The 18,367-nt window shown below is 42.4% G+C and overlaps 1 non-coding gene across 1 annotated transcript; it reads right to left on the bottom strand.

Moving 5' to 3' along the window:
• Positions 1–6,307: 6,307 nt before the first annotated feature.
• Positions 6,308–6,382, bottom strand: Trnat-ugu (transfer RNA threonine (anticodon UGU)). The gene has a single exon. It is a non-coding gene; the product is annotated as a tRNA-Thr (tRNA).
• Between the last annotated feature and the right edge of the window lie 11,985 nt (positions 6,383–18,367).

Below are 18,367 nucleotides of genomic sequence, written 5' to 3'. Positions count from 1 at the left end.
GCATGGACAGCCACTGGAATGGTTCTGTGTGTGTTCAGAGGGTTGGCCGAAAAACAGGACGCTGATCCTCGATTATGGAAAGTAAAACAACACCTTAAAGAGGGGGAAGAGGTGCCAGGGTATTTGCTTATGAAGCGTTCCTTCCATACCTGCTATGAGAGAAACAATACGGTCTTTCCCAGTTTCCCAATAATGGAGCAGAGACATACATGGGGCAGGTACTAGCAATAACTGATCGTCACGTATGTCGAGAATGCATGGCACAACCTGTCCCCCCCCCTCCCCACATGAAACTAGGAATGAGAGTATTTCCAAGCATCCTAATTCCTAGTGGCAACCTTCACATGGCTGATTGAACCCTGGTTAATTTGCCAGTGGAAAAGTCCTAGATAAGGAAGCTCATTGGTGAAGTGATTTGGACCACTTTGTATGGTCCCACAATTCGTCTCCAACTTCCAATGATAGATGATCAAGGCTGACACTAGATTGTGGTGGTGATTACATGAGAAATAGTGCTGCTAAGGCAAATCCTTTTAAATTCATGGGGTACAAAAGCTGATGCATTGCCGTTAACCATAACTCGCAGACAAAGTGGCATGAATACATTTCGTGGCTTAATTTTACCTCCAGCTTGGTTGTGCATGAAAATCAATGGACCTCTCCCTCTAAACCTATTTCCTTATTCCCTATTGACTTGCCACTTTCCAACCTGTGGTCGATTAATGACCTTCTGCCTGAGGGTAGTGATTCTAAGGTAATCAGGCTAGCGCACCATAGAGAGGCTGCCTGGTACAAAAAGGGTATGCATCTGCTCTATTGAAGAATGTTTGGTCCCAGAGCAAGAGGAGATGGGAGGTGAATTCTAAGATGCCACATATCGTGAGACCAAACAAAATTGACCAGATCACTTCCCCGACAAACTTCCTAAGACTGGATCCTTCCATTGGTAAATAAACCAGGGCTCATATCAGCCAACTGAAGGCTGCCACTGGGAACCAGCATGCTGTGGAATCCTCTCATACCTTGCTGTTCCCGCAACTGTCGATTCTAACTTTCGAGAGGAAGGGGGGGGGGGGGGATTTTGCCAAGCATGTGCGACCGGCATGGTGATCAGTTACCAGTAGTACCTGCCTTGTCTTTGTCTCTCATCCGTTGTTGGGAAACTGCAGTATGCCAGCCCGCAACAGGCTGCATGAACAGTAGGTGGTGGTGTAATAGGCCACGTGCAGCCAGCATAAGTGGAGGTGACTAACTGGCAGTAGTGTGGAGAGCTGGAGATCTGGTTTTACCTTGGAGCGTTCCATTGGGCTGAATGTACCTGGAAGCTGAAGTTCAACAATCAGTTCCTCGACTTTAGAGGAAACCAAAATTATTGCATACAGGAAGCGAGCGTGGGTAGGGGAACTGCAGTACTAGGGATTGGGATTTCAAGGACACTTTCGATATCAAATTGATATACAAATTAATTAGTTGATCAATGAATCACCTCCTGAAAACGCCCACCTCCACTTCCGACCATGTCTACCCCCACCCCCTGATGACGCCATGTGTTTTGCAGCCTGCACATGAGCCCCTCCCCACGCTCCCCCTACCCCAGCCTTCCCTGTTGGTAGGAATATCGAATTTTGGCGAGAATTTCGAATTTTGGCGCGAATTTCTTTGTCCCAGTGCTGTGCGGATGTTCCATCCCACCTCTGACCCAAGAATTGGCAAGAAATTGAAATTGGTGGTATGGCTTCTGGGACTCATGGCCTGGTCCTCCTGGATGGCTAGCAAAAGTGCACCCCTAACGCAATTATGCCGCCAGAGGCGCTTGGAACTGACTGAAAATTAAAAATGGTGGGCCCCTCTCTGGGATTTGAACCCTGATCCTACTGCATGGAAAGCCAAAGTGCATCCCCCAACCAATGGAAACTATCCAGATGCAGGAGAGGAATCTTAGGTTAATGTACTTTATTTATTTTTGTTGGGAAACTGATACATAGATCAGTCTTAATTACATAATAAATCAAAAAGATTGGCCTAATTACACAACCAGATTCATGGGGCTACACAAGGATAGCCTAAAATCGCAATACAGCTCAAAAACTGACAATACCATACAAGTGGTGTTTCCCAATACTACTCGGAACTAGTGACGGACACACTCAACTTTTACCCTACGCCTACAGTCTGGTGGGAAAAAGACAGGGATGTAAGGTACGATCTTTATTCTTTTTGGTGGGAAATACGTTCAACTGACAAGATGCTGATGTTTGACAGAGAGGAGTTTACACAGTGTATTATTACCTGTAGGCATACAGTATCTATCATTGTTTGACGTCAGAGTTTGCTACAGACACCTACTCAAAAACCACCCTACAGCCCAACTTAACGAAGCCAAAACACACTATCAGAACTGATGGAAAAAATACATCACAGTTGGAAGTTCTAATTAAACTTCGAAAATATCGTGAAAAAAAACCAGCACCCATAATGAATGGGTCATAATGCATCACATGTACTGGGGAAAATCATCATCCTAAAGGAGCGCAAAGGGGGCAGTAGTTGAATGTGCATTCTCCTCAATGAACTATCACAAAGTGCTGAAAACCGAGGCCATCTCACCTCTTCTCATGCATGCCCCTACCCCCTGGCATCCCTGCATCCACCTATGAGGAGGACACATGCTTCTTCAGGTGGCCAGACCTGTCAAGTGTCTCGCGCCCTCACTGCCGCCCCTGGATGGCCGCTGACCGCACCAGGCATTCCGCTACCCTCCCTGGTCACTCGCGACAAGCAGCCTGCCTTGAGGTGCACAAAAGGGAATTTTACCAACAAAACTCCGCCCCTCCGGAGAATGCTTCAGATGGCTCTTCCAAAAGTCGGCTACTTGCGAAACAGGAATCCTCTTCTGCCTAAAGCGAGCACAGCCTCAAACCATAGTGCCTTCAGTACAAAGCGCAACGCCGGCAACCCTCAGAAGGAAACCACAATAAATGAGTTTGTTTGCCAAAAGGACCAGCTGTGACGCTTTATGGAACTCCCACCACTCCGTTGCGAGCACTGGACTTTTTAACATCAACAAGACTCCTACAATAAAGCACATATTAAAAAAGAAAAACACAATGCCAACGATATTAAATGTCCTATTTTCATGACAATAGGCCAAGTCATTTTCTTTTAGTTTTATGAGCAAAATTGGTATGGTTTTTACATTCGACTGCAGGATACAATATGCATCTCATGATTTTGTGATATCCAATGAAGTGCACCACCAATAAACACAAATGATCAGCAGACACATGTCCACCATGTCGAAAATCAGGAAAAAGTCGTCGACTATTTTGCTGCGAAAGTTACTGTTCACCGCAGAATGTCCTCATTATCTCGAAATCGTCATAGGATTAAAGAAAAAGCGAGAATTTCGACTCCAAACAGAAAAAAATCTATATTAAGAAATTTCTTTCAGCTCGTTGAACAAATTCCACGACCTGTGGGCGTTCCACACGTACAATGTCTGTAAGTAAACTGTCACGCACGTGTATACTACAAACATTTCAGACAAGTTTTCACGCCATTGATTCACATGTCTCGCACTGTGTAGGTGGGAGATTGAAATTTCGTTAAAAGATATCTTTGCAACGAAAAAAAAAAGAAACGTCTATTAAGAATCATTCCAGGGTGCTCCACAAAGCCTCAAAACTCTTCCAGTTCGCTAATGTTGTGACTGTCTTTTATTTCAATCACCCGGTGTGTGAGTGTGTCGTGGGATCAGCAGCAACAAAATTATTTACAGCATGCGATGTCTTGTTTTCTGGGGGAGCCATGGACCACAACATGTTAATATCAGTTTAGAACGTGATACAGACGTCCAAATCGTGGAGGAAAAAGCAAAATGTATAGTAGTGTACAAAGAGTGTTACAGCAGAAAAAGCATTATATCAAACAACGATATAGGGATCCTGTCCTGCAACGGATAATCTGTGGGAAATGGTTCTCATACAATAAAGGCGATGAAACTTTATGCCAGTCTGTACAAACGACGTCGATCATTGGCCGCCTGCTCCAATGTACCAATACCTGAATATTTAATAGGATAGCCACATGTGCTACATTTCGGCATGTAGACGTTATTTGTTTTCGATGTATCAGAAGAGAGAGACACAGTAAAAATCTATCAGATGAAGATAGTGGAGCGTTTATAATTCGTAATTTTTCCCTGTTAAATGGTAGAAAATAAGTATGATAAAACGTTAAGATGATAGATGTGAATGGGTCCTGAGGGACAGAGATCAGCTTTGGACTGCAGTACCTGTATGACGCCGAGTCTTCCTAAATTTTCCGATAAGAAACATCACTGTTACTGTTAGTACTATCTTTTATACTATGTCGTGTTGCAGGAGCAGGCTTCGTTTGGTGCTACGGTAGTAGGTTCGAATCCTGCCTTGGACATGGATGTGTGTGATGTCCTTCGGTTAGTTAGGTTTACTTAGTTCTAAGTCTAGGGGAGTGATGACCTCTGATGTTAAGTTCCGTAGTGCTTAGAGCCATTTGAATTTGAGCTTCGTTTGGCGCTGACCATCCGCAGCTCGTGGTCATGCGGTAGCGTTCTCGCTTCCCGCGCCCGGGTTCCCGGGTTCGATTCCCGGCGGGGTCAGGGATTTTCTCTGCCTCGTGATGACTGGGTGTTTTATACTGTCCTTGGGTTAGTTAGGTTTAAGTAGTTCTAGGGGACTGATGACCATAGATGTTAAGTCCCATAGTGCTCAGAGCCATTTGAACCATTTTTTGGCGCTGACCGTACACATCATACACAGGTAGCGGAGCTATGACAACATGTACCCATTTCCATCGATTGGTCAAAACATCGTATTATAGCATTAACTCAGCTCACTCAGTTTCTACATGAGTTGCTGAATGTGGTGGTTATGGGTCTCTCCGACATCTGCGAAAAATTGATCTCCCTATCAACTGTCGTGTGCTTTATATCAACAGTGTCTTACCCATCCGACCATCCATTGGGTATGCTGATGATTACAGCATAATGATTGATAGACACCACTCAGTTAGGATGGAGGGAACCTCGGTGGAACACCAGACATCTGCTACTTTCGCTTTGGAACATAGGATTAAATGTAGAGGTCACAACTCCAAACAGTTTTTTTTTCAGCATTCCTCAATGCTAGAGACTGCTCCTATTTCCATATGCTGCGATGCCCTCCATATTATTTTATTTTTTTTACCAAGAAGGTCACAATACATTTTTTTTATTTCTAGTACCACACACGTGTTGTGAACAGCACCTTCTGGCAATGGACAACACCGGAACAGTAATCATGTACATGACTGCAAAATAAAGGAACAATGCTTTTCGAAATAGACCACCGAGTCATCCGCTACCCTGTCGATGAGGCAGATGAGATTAACTGTACATGTCATCACCTTCGAATAGCTGTTGGAAGCGCTGTACAATACCGCAATATCTTCCAGTTTCCATATGTAGCGATGTCTTCTACATTTTTGTCAATGTAAACCATCACCTCTGTGTTTTATTTCTGTCAGCCTGCGTCATGGTAGCTGTACAGTTTATGCCACATGATGTTCAGCTTTCTGTGGGAGCGAGAGGACCGAAACGTGTTAATGTCTATTTAGCAGCAGCTAACATGGATCTCTAAGTCATGGTAGAAAAACCAAAGCGTATGGCTGTGTACACTGTCTGGGTATGTTACAGCCTAAAAAACAATGTATTAAACTGCTTATCAAGGAAAAATACAGGAACCCTCTCATGTGATTGGTAGTCTGTTGGACATGGTCATCCCACAGTACAGGTGATGAAACTTGAGACCGGTCTGTGGAAGTAACCTCGATCACAACCAAGATGCAGAAGGACTTTCTAAGAAACAGCGTTGGAGTTTTTGCTCTGTAGGATCCTTAGCAGATATGTTCAACAACGGTGACTCATTTCGAGATACGAGAGTGGCATGAATATGATTCACCAGTGGCTGTAATCATTAAAAGACGTCTCTACAGGACACAACGCAAGAACGTGGCCGAATGGATAGACTTGATTCCAAATCACAGGCGGCATTTCTACCCAAAAGCGTAACAGTATCAGCGACTCGCGTGTGTGCTTGTAGACTCAATATTGCTTTTTATGCAGGATGACGGTAACATAGTCATTACGATCGTGTTTTTAATAGCTCAGTTCTTACGAGAAATATATGGTGTGGGCTGTTGAATCCCTCTGCGTGAAATGATAATTAAATGGACACCCTAGCTGCAAATAGTCTTTGATGTACTTTATTGGGGACATGTTGAAAATGTGTGCCCCGACCGGGACTCGAACCCGGGATCTCCTGCTTACATGGCAGACGCTCTATCCATCTGAGCCACCGCGGGCACAGAGGATAGTGCGTCTGCAGGGACTTACCCTTGCACGCTCCCCGTGAGATCCACATTCCCAACATATCCACACCACTACATTCGTAGAGCGCCTAATAGATGTTTGCCCATCATACTCATTACTCGTGGCAGATTAATCTACCAAGTCCCGTACGAGTTCAGGCATAGCGTGTGCTTCCGCACAAGAAGGTCAGTGGCCGGGAAGCCATATTTTAACTATAAATGACGGCAGTATCTGTTCCCGAAAGAACAGTTACCGTGGATGACCATGCAGCTTTGCCAGAAATGAAATGATAATTAAATGGACACCCTAGCTGCAAATAGGCGTTGATGTACTTCATTGGGGACATGTTGAAAATGTGTGCCCCGACCGGTAGTCGAACCCGGGATCTCCTGATTACATGGCAGACACTCTACCCATCTTAGCCACCGCGGGCACAGAGAAGAGTGCGTCTGCAGGGACTTATCCCTTGCACGCTCCCTCTGCGGTCAATTTCAAATGTCAGTTCTCAACAGTGTCCCTCGAAAAGAACATCTTCATCCATCCACGGATTCCCATTAGACCTACTTGGTGAGTGTAATCCGACTACTGAAAAAAAAAAAATACTCGACATTCAAACTGACTCTCATGATTAATTTAATTACTTAGCCTATCAAATTGATATCAATGATGCGTCAGCTGGTGGGTGGAGGAGAAGGCTAGGGCATCCCGGAATGATTCTTGACAGGCGTTCCTTTATCTTTTCGTTGCGTCGATATCTTTTAAAGAAATTTCAATCTCCCACCTACACAGGACGAGACAGGCTCTCACGATTTGATTCGTAAATTCTAGTATAATATAGCATGGAATTGGTTGAATGGGAACTGTCATAGTGTACAAAACACCTACATTCTACTGAATTATAGATTGTTGTTTTCGAATGTAAAATGAATGTGTTTTTTTACGACATTTTAATCAATGGAGTGAAAGATTTTCTGAAATGTTTGTAATATACGCGTGTGTGACAGTTTATTTACAGTCACTCTATGTGTGAGACGCCCTCTGGTCGTGTAATTTGTTCAACAAACTGAAAGAAATTGCTTAATATAGATTTTTTCTGTTTGGAGTTAAAATCCTCACTTTTTCTTTACTCCTATGACGATTTCGAGATAATGAGGACATTTTGCGGTGATAGGCAATTTTCGCAGCAAAATAGTCGAAGTTTTTTCCTGATTTTACACATGGTGGGCTTGTGTCTGCTGATCATTTGTGGTTGGTGGTGGGGTACATCGTTAGACGTCACAAAATAATGAGTGGCAAATTGTATCCAGCAATCGAACGTAAAAACTATTCCGATTTTGCTCATAAAAGTAAAAGACAATGGAATTTGCCTGTTTTCGTGGAAAGAGGGCATTGATTATCGTTGGGATTATGTCTTACTTTTTTAATAGTTGCTTTATTATAGGAGTTTCGTTGATGTTAAATAGTCCAGTGCTCGCAATGGCGTGGTGGGAGTTCCATGAAACGTCACGGCTGGCCCTTGAGACAAACAGTCCGTACTCAGTTATTATGGTTTCGTTATGAGGGTTGCCGGTGTTGCGCTTTATACTGAAGGCACTAGTTGTGAGGTTGTGCTGACTTTAGGCGGATGAGTCTTCCTGTTTCACAAGCAGCCGACTTTTCAAAAAGCCATCTGGAGCGTTCTCCGGAGGGGCGGGGTTTTGCTGGTAAATTTCCCTTTTGTGTTAAGGGGCGCCACCTCAAGGCAGGCTACGTGTTACGAGCGACTGCGGAAGGTAGCGGAAAGCCTTGTGCGACCAGCAGACATAGAGGGGTGGCAGTGGGTGTGCGAGACGCTCTGCGAAACATCTGGCCGTTTGAAAATTCATGCTTCTCAGTTGTCGATTCACTACAGATCATATTTTGTGCTTAAAGTAATCACTAATGAGCATCTTCTATTCTTACCCAAATTTCATGTAAATCTTAAAGGACCTATACACACTGTGAAAGTTCTTTGCATAGCCGCTGGCCACTGACTTATTATGCTGTATCTGTCTTAAATGTTATAAAATTTCGAATAGTAAAATTTTGATCACTTACAATTGGCATTTAGGGGCGAAGCATCATGTTCTTTAATGAGAGCTCTATGTAATATTTAATTACATGAAAGGGCTCTCTGTAATAGGTATTCATCATTGGGCCTAAAGATGTTCGCATATTCGATGTAATAAGTATTCATCATTGGAGCTTATGCCATTTGTACAGGTACTGTGTGTAGTTACTCGTTTCATCGGCTCAAGTTCTTGACTTATATTTGTGTTAATGATCAACGCCCAATGGCAATTAATACTTATTGCTTGAAATGCTTCGTACTTAATATTATTTTGATAAAAGAAAGGCGGTTTTATTTTTGGTCAGCCAATGTGCTGCGATCTTTGTGATGTGGTGAGCCGTGGGGTTGACTGCCTTATTTAGCAGTCGTCAGTGCTCCCACTATAAAATATTTCGTTTGGCTAATTCTGAAGAGTTCGATTGTTTTGTGATAATTAACTGCTGTTTATTTACACTGACGGAAGAAATTACAGCAGTAAGAAGGAGTTTTGTGACATAAACGGAGCTTGGTAGGCGCGTTTCTACATCTGATAGATGATGTCTATCCAAGCTTTGTGCCAGTCCCGTAAGAGTGGCGCGTGTAGCGCCACTATGAGCATGCAAATCAGGTTTGCTATAAATACACTCTTTGATGGTCATGATCGTTAATCACCGTTAAGATTGCACATGGTGAGTTGATGTTAGTGCAGAATGCCTTTAAGGCGCCAAAGACGCTATTATCAGCACCTCACGGAGTTTGAAAGAGGTCGTGTAATGGGGTTACTAGAAACTGGATGTCTGTTCTGCGATATTGCAGAAAGATTTGGTAGGAATGGATGCACTGTACGTGATTGGTCGTACCGGTGGTCACGAAATGTACGGTTACAAGAAAACTGACTCTGGGCGGCCCGTGGCACTATTGGCGGCGAAAACCTATCGTATTCGTGGTATGGCTCTGTCGCCGTGGTGAAGATCCATGAACGTTTGTGTGCCTTGTATGGCGATGCTGCAGTTGATAGGAGTACAGCTGAGCGATGGGTAAAGAAAGTTACAGCTTCAGGAAATGCAAAAACAGAGCTCCATGATCAGCCACACTCGCGACGTCCTGTGACAGCCACTGCTCCAGCCATGCTGACTCGTGCGGATGCCATTATTCGTGCCGATCGGCGCAACACAAGTCCAGAATTGGCTCAACAGTAGTCGGTCAGCATTGGTAGTGCGTCTGCAATGATCGAGAGTGCCAGTCACGCACTGAAAACATGACTACGCCTACGGGACAAGAACTTTTACCAGCAGGGAATACCTGCGCTTCCACAACGCTGGCGTACGGCCATAGAATGTGATGGAGACTACGCAGCAAAATAGGACAAGGGCAAGATTGGTGTATATTGTCACCAAATACCGACTCTTAACAATAAATATATTCTGAGAAAAAAATGAGGAGTATTACTTATTAAACGACCCTCGTACATTTGGAATCGTCATATTCGTCCATACAATTTGCGTGATGTCCCGGTTTCTTCTCCTTCCTCGTTCCAACAAAAAATTTTGTCATCTATAATTCTGTAACTACTCCTGCAATTGTCAAAATTATTCTCCAGTCAACATCACTAAATCTGTGAGAACCACCGGTTCAATTATCGAGCGTTTTCCGCGCTATTCCGATAATGGAATCTAAGCGCCTGCTGACAGGGGACTGCACAAGCGGTCCCTAGTAATGTAGCGACCTTCCAAATATTTTGTCAAAATTTCACTTTCTTGGATACAGCGAGAAGGGAAAATGTAACCTTTCTACATCTACATCTACATCCATATTCCGCAAGCCACCTGACGGTGTGTTATTCCTATTACTCGTTTATTCCTTCCTCGTTCCAACAAAAAATTTTGTCATCTCTAATTCTGTAACTACTCCTGCAATTGTCAAAATTATTCTCCAGTCAACATCACTAAATCTGTGAGAATCACCGGTTCAATTATCGAGCGTTTTCCGCGCTATTCCGATAATGGAATCTAAGCGCCTGCTGACAGGGGACTGCACAAGCGGTCCCTAGTAATGTAGCGACCTTCCAAATATTTTGTCAAAATTTTATTTTCTTGGATACAGCGAGAAGAGAAAATGTAACCTTTCTACATCTACATCTACATCCATATTCCGCAAGCCACCTGACGGTGTATTATTCCTATTAGTCGTTTATTCCTTCCTCGTTCCAACAAAAAATTTTGTCATCTCTAATTCTGTAACTACTCCTGCAATTGTCAAAATTATTCTCCAGTCAACATCACTAAATCTGTGAGAATCACCGGTTCAATTATCGAGCGTTTTCCGCGCTATTCCGATAATAGAATCCAAGCGCCTGCTGACAGGGGACTGCACAAGCGGTCCCTAGTAATGTAGCGACCTTCCAAATATTTTGTCAAAATTTCATTTTCTTGGATACAGCGAGAAGAGAAAATGTAACCTTTCTACATCTACATCTCCATCCATATTCCGCAAGCCACCTGACGGTGTGTTATTCCTATTAGTCGTTTATTCCTTCCTCGTTCCAACAAAAAATTTTGTCATCTCTAATTCTGTAACTACTCCTGCAATTGTCAAAATTATTCTCCAGTCAACATCACTAAATCTGTGAGAATCACCGGTTCAATTATCGAGCGTTTTCCGCGCTATTCCGATAATGGAATCTAAGCGCCTGCTGACAGGGGACTGCACAAGCGGTCCCTAGTAATGTAGCGACCTTCCAAAAATTTTGTCAAAATTTCATTTTCTTGGATACAGCGAGAAGAGAAAATGTAACCTTTCTACATCTTCATCTACATCCATATTCCGCAAGCCACCTGACGGTGTGTTATTCCTATTAGTCGTTTATTCCTTCCTCGTTCCAACAAAAAATTTTGTTATCTCTAATTCTGTAACTACTCCTGCAATTGTCAAAATTATTCTCCAGTCAACATCACTAAATCTGTGAGAATCACCGGTTCAATTATCAAGCGTTTTCTGCGCTGCCCGCATCTCGTGGTCGTGCGGTAGCGTTCTCGCTTCCCACGCCCGGGTTCCCGGGTTCGATTCCCGGCGGGGTCAGGGATTTTCTCTGCCTCGTGATGGCTGGGTGTTGTGTGCTGTCCTTAGGTTAGTTAGGTTTAAGTAGTTCTAAGTTCTACGGGACTGATGAGCATAGATGTTAAGTCCCATAGTGCTCAGAGCCATTTGAACCATTTTTCCGCGCTTTTCCGATAATGGAATATAAGCGCCTGCTGACAGGGGACTGCACAAGCGGTCCCTAGTAATGTAGCGACCTCCCAAAAATTTTGTCAAAATTTCATTTTCTTGGATACAGCGATAAGAGAAAATGTAACCTTTCTACATCTACATCTACATCCATATTCCGCAAGCCACCTGACGGTGTGTTATTCCTATTAGTCGTTTATTCCTTCCTCGTTCCAACAAAAAATTTGTCATCTCTAATTCTGTAACTACTCCTGCAATTGTCAAAATTATTCTCCAGTCATCATCACTAAATCTGTGAGAATCACCGGTTCAATTATCGAGCGTTTTCCGCGCTATTCCGATAATGGAATCTAAGCGCCTGTTGACAGGGGACTGCACAAGCGGTCCCTAGTAATGTAGCGACCTTCCAAAAATTTTGTCAAAATTTCATTTTCTTGGATACAGCGAGAAGAGAAAATGTAACCTTTCTACATCTACATCTATATCCATACTCCATAAGCCACCTGGCGGTGTGTTATTCCTATTAGTCGTTTATTTCCACTCTGGTAGTCTGAATCTACTGATTTCCCTAATAACTAAAACAACGCTGATTATTCCCACACCCAATCAACCACAAAAAAAGGAACACCGATTGGAAATCACCCGTCCGGGTTTATTCGACACAGCTCGCATAGCCTCGTGCCCTTTTGTCTCCGGGAAAGTTTTTATTTATAGAAGCGACGGGGATTCTCCTAGCAGAGACATCACGTACACTAAGCATGCATTCAACAATCAACTTATGATTCATTCAGATGTCAACTTAGAATGTATTCAAAAATGTTCAAAAACCAACAAGGATGCGTTTCAAAATCACATGAATAATCGATAAACCAAGATGTGTTGAATGCTAGGCGCTTTGTGAAACAAGATTTTTTGCTTCAAGAAAATGAATTGGGCGCCCCCTGAAATTGCCGCCTGGGGCAGATTATCCGGTTTGCTCCCCCCCCCCCCTCCCCTCCCGCCCCTCTAGAACACGCAAAATTTCTGTGAATTGGAGAAAAATTTCTGTAAGTTGTAGAAAAACTTCGAGAAACTGGCAAGTTCATCAAGTGCTTGCTACAAGGTGCAAGAAAGTGTCTCCACTACCTTACCAAAGCTACTTTCGAAAGTTGACAAAACTTGCGCAAGTCGACTTGCTACGGATCTTTGCTAAGTCCAAGAACTTGTGCATGAAGACTCTGCAAGCTAGCGGAAAAGGTTTACTTGCGAGTGGGCACATGGATTAAAAGAAATCATGCGCTTCTTCCAGTTAGTTCTTAAACTGTCTTTCTTTCTCGGTTCTTTTCCGGTCAGTTTTTGGGCCACTCTGTGCCTACGTCCTTGCCGTGTGGACTTAACTCGCCATGCCCTCGGTACGGTCATGGCCATGGCAACAACTTCATGATAGCGGGAACTGACGTAGACTATTTCGGATCATAACAGCAGGGAGAAGAGCAACAAGCAGTAAATCATTCGCCTATTAAGGGCGTCACTACAAGAAGAAGAGACCAGCTATATCACCAAGGAGTACATTCTACGTATGGAGTGTAGACGCAACCGTGCGATGCTTGCGCCTCTACATATATGCGTGACTGGGTCTAAGACATTAGCATGGGTGTAGAAACCCTGCCATTGGACGTTCGAGGCACTGAAGATCACGTGGGTTACCTGTGGATACATGCGAACATGCCGACAACAAGGAGCGAGTAAATAAAAAACGACACAGGTCCAAGCATTCGTCTCTCCATAAACCAGTTGTGAACTTCCGAAGGATGTTTCAATGGCGTGAAATGTAGCGCATAGTACGTGCCAGGAGAACAGTACATTAACCTACTGTCCGTGCATTCTATTGCACAGACTATGTAAATTATATACTACATTTATTAAACTGGAAATGCTAATTCAATAGATCAGAATGTATACGGAGTAAGTAAAGCTTGATATGGAGAGAATTACAATGCCAAGAAAGTACTTAAAATTCTCTCTCTGCTTTTGTCATAAGATTGGCTAAGCACCATGTCAACACCAGTGGATTATTTCATAGATTTAACTGCAATTAAGCACAGTGAAACGACCTAGTATCCTGCTACTGTTTAAATGATGAAGTAAATTGTTCTCTGATGTAGATAAGACAACGAGAAGATGGTGTAAAGACGTCGGAGATTCGAGTCCTCCTTCGGACATGGGTGTGTGTGTTGTCCATAACGTAAGTTAGTTTAAGTTAGAGTAAGTGATGTGTAGGCTTAGGGACCGATGACGTCAGCAGTGTGGTCCCATGAGACCTTAGCACAAATTTCCAAATTTGGTGTAAAGAAGAGAATTTGAAAAGGTAATATGAGAATACTGGAAAGCACAGCATAGACCTCATATGCTACTCTATTTCAGTAGTATATATTATGGTGTCTGAAAGTCACGGTGTGCTGCTGATCCCGGTGAAGGTTCGAGTTCTTCCTAGGGCATGGGTGTATGTGTTCGTCCTCAGGATACTTTAAGTAGTGTGTAAGCTTAGGGACTGATAACTTTAGCAGTTAAGTCCCATAAGAATTTACACACATTTGAACATGTTTGAAAGTCACGGGTGACCTATAGCAGCATCGGCAAAGGAAGATTCATTGGAGACACAAGGAACCAAACCAAGTTACAGGTTTCAAATAGCGAATAATAAGGGTAAGGATGCCAAAATAGAAAGAGATTGTTTGGATCATCCATGTAAACCAAATCAAATGCTGACCAAGGCCGATTGCAAGTCAGTCATTAAACCTTAGGCCAGAAGGAATCAACTTCTATCATCCGTCAACGAACTACAAACATATGTCGTGCTCTTTTCTGGTTGAAACTGATGGTCTAAAATAATATGAAGTTTATGATGGGCTCAGGAAAATAAGAATTTGACAATGTCTCTGAGAGTGCTTTTAGAGTTAGTGTGAAGTGCAGATGCCATCCTCTCCGTGACAGTCTTGTCCTGATAGAAGTTCGCCAGTGGTAGTATGGTAGTATATTAAGAAGTAGGAAAGAATGGTAATGAAATAATGTTTTGCGACCAATAAACTGTAGGTTAATTAAAAACTCCTAATAAATAACCAAATAATCAATGATGGAAATGACTAACCGCAGCGGAACCCTCTTCCAGATTCCAGTTAACACTAATATTCAATTGGTGCTCTAAATTTTTTAGTATAAATGCAGAGATGCGTAAAATTAGTCATAAATACAAGGAAAGCGTGTTGAGCTAGAGAAGATGAACTCGGAGAGATTCTGGGGTAAATAACATACAGAGTACTTACAGCATACATCTCGAAACATTGCAGTCAAGCATAAAGAACAGAAGAGAACATGAATATAAGGCTGATATGGAGGGCTGTAGATAGAATAAATAAGCACCGTATGTGTGGTCCTTGGTAAATGTGTGTTTGATTTGTTGGGGGGGGGGGGAGGAGGGAGTGGAAGGGAGGGAGACGAGTAACGAGCAGCAATTTCTTCCACGACCACTTATTCTATTACATGACTATGGATCTCTTTTCGATATATTTGCTACACTATTTGTTCATCTAGTGATACGATTTAGGAGGAATGTGAAGCTTTCGCTTTATATTGAGACCTAATATTTATATTTAGCTCCCGCTTCCGTGTACTACAAAATCGGCCATACTGAAACATCTTACGTATTACAGGGAAGTAGAGGCGCTGCACTTTTACATAATGGCTGAAACGTTAAATGATGTGTACATGTAATAATTACACCCCCTCCTCCCACATGCTTGGTGACCTCGTGAAGGTACGTGACAGACTTGCACGTTTGCGTAACAGCTTATCAGAAAGAATCGACTGAGAGGAATACGTGGTATAGGTACAGGATCAATGTCAGTTTAAGGGTGGTTCAAATGGCTCTGAGCACTATGGGACTCAACATCTTAGGTCATAAGTCCCCTAGAACTTAGAACTACTTAAACCTAACTAACCTAAGGACATCACACACACCCATGCCCGAGGCAGGATTCGAACCTGCGACCGTAGCAGTCCCGCGTTTCCGGACTGCAGCGCCAGAACCGCTAGACCACCGCGGCCGGCAATGTCAGTTTAAGGCAGCAGTTTTTAATTGCAATGGGGACGGGTATAGTGGTGTCTTCAGCTCCATACTTGATCCCTTTGTGGACAATAAAGTAGTATGCCACCCACAATGAAATGGGAGTGCACTTAAAGAAAAGAAAGATCGAGGATTAATATTTATTGTCACGCGGACGATGAGTCAGCAGAAGCTCGGAAGGAGAGGGAGAGGAAATCGGCCTGTCCTTTTCAAAGGAGTATCCTGGAATTTGCTTTAAGCCATTTAGGGCTGATTGCCGAATGCCCGAATCTCGATGAATACGTGAAGACTGAATACGATTCCAGTGTCTTGCCACAGCGCCACCTCGTTCGGTTTACCAATAACTGGAGTAGTATCTGTCTGGGACTATAGAGCAGAGTTTTTTAGGATCGATTACTCGTAAACTAATACAACAGTTTCTGCAAAATACAAGAGTGGCCATCGAAGTAGTGATTTAATATGAATTATGTCTTGAGAAACGCTCGAGAACTTTCGAAAACGTCACAAATTTACATATTACATTACAAAAGACATACATTTACATGGAACGAGATAAGAAAGAGACCAAAGAGGACAATGATCAAGCTAAAACTTCAGAATTCGACCAATTCTATAACATACTGAGTTTCTCACTTTTCGCTCATTGTATAACAAATCAGAAATGAGTGAAGCGAATTGCGCATACCTGAAACGCAGGTGGACTTCCATCGTGAGCACTGTTCCGCATTGCTGCAGTATTACTCGTGTCAGTGCTATTACACGTTGTATCGTAAACTGTGAATACTTCTCAGCACTAACAACTGTACAAAAGTACTTCTGCCGCTTATCACGCCTTATCGTTCTGATTAGTTGCTCAACTTTGAGGATACTAGTGACTACACCAATGCTGAAAAAAACTTCGAGGAAACAGTTTGCCTTGAATTAAGGTAAATACGTTCTTATCACTTAACGATAGCAGTTCTCCTGAGGAAGGTACTTTTCTGTGCTGTTGCTCAATATCTCATTTAGGTAAAATGTGTAAACCCACCATGGTTGAAACATATAGTCAAAGTCTTTTAAGTGTTTTCTTTTGAAAACATTGTGGCGTGGCTTCTATCACGATTAATATTTGCTTGTTATTACTCATATTATTTTGATGACGTATATTGCATTGGATGAGAAAAGAAGTGAATTGAAACAAAGGGGGGGAGGTAACTAAATAAAGTTTCAGATGTTGAGATAGCATGTGATGTTATTTCAGCGACTAAGAACTCAAAATTACAAATAAATCGGCAGTTACCATATGACGTTGCGCCACCTCCGTCCATGATGTATACGATAATTCGGTTGAGAAAAATGCCATAAACCTGTTGTATTCTCTATTAAGGCAACCAGACCCAAAACTGTTATAACTGGTTCTTGATATCATTTTAGATAACATTATTGTGATTTAACAGTGATTTCTTAGTTAAGTGAAATTAGCAAAAAACTGTCTGGACCGCACAGTCATTTATTAAAGATATGGCCGGTGTCATCCTCTTCGTAATAGGCCATCTTCAGAGAATGCACCATCCGGCTGGGAACAACTGTGCCGACCCCACTTGCAAAACTGCACTCCCTTGTGTATGATTCAAAGGATATTTTTTCCGCTGATGTCAAATGTTACCGTTGTGAGTCCTCATGCCACATATGGTGAGATTGCATCAGCAGAGAGTAAGATGTGACGAAAAGTAGGGTATGAGGAATGGGATTGTAGGTAGAATAGAGAGTAGGTTATGAAGGAGAGGAATGGCAATAACCAACCGTTAAAGTGCCACACGGCGCTCACAATGAAATTCAACACATGTGATACATAAGGAGAAATGGAGTACTGTTTAATCGGTTTGCTGGATGCAAGAAAATTCATGTTCTTATCGGCACAGGTGCACACGAGTCCAGGGCAAGTTTGGACCTGGTTAAACCCTCCATGTTATAAGCTATGTGAAGTAGGGGGTAATTGTGGCGGTACGTCACGCAACAAGATAAAAATGGTATTAAATAACTTCGCAAATATACAAAAATTGCCGTCGTATCGAAATGTGTTACTGTGTGAACTTACAAACATATAAATATTATCTCTTCTGCAATAAATTAATATGATCTGTGAATGTAATTGCAATCTCTGTCTTTTTTTTTAAAAAGATCTCTTCTCTACCCTTTTGTTGTTTTTTGTTCTCGTTTTTTGTAATGTAAGAAGCCATTTTGTGACGTGGTACGAAAACGTGTAAGTTTCATATAATATTTAGTTTAAATATAATCACATATTACTTAAAAGTGTTGTCAATTTTTATCTGTACCAGCTTCAATGTTAATGAAGTGGTAAAGTTAATTTCTTTAAGCAAATTTTACAGGGGAACATTGGTGCAGAGGTCAGCGCCATTGTTCTAAATGATAACGGCCCAGAGTCATAATAAATAATATTCTCTAATTCTGAGAAGGAAAAATAAATGTAAATGTAGGAGATTTCTCTTTATTCGCGATTTTTCCTTTGCAACAATAAAAGCAATCAAATTTTACAATATTGAGTCATATTTGAGTAAACTGAGTTCAGTAAATTTTTTCGATC

Source organism: Schistocerca serialis, chromosome 4, assembly GCF_023864345.2.
Source record: "Schistocerca serialis cubense isolate TAMUIC-IGC-003099 chromosome 4, iqSchSeri2.2, whole genome shotgun sequence".
Classification (NCBI taxonomy): Eukaryota; Metazoa; Arthropoda; class Insecta; order Orthoptera; family Acrididae; genus Schistocerca; species Schistocerca serialis.
This window is presented reverse-complemented; position numbering and strand designations above follow the sequence as displayed.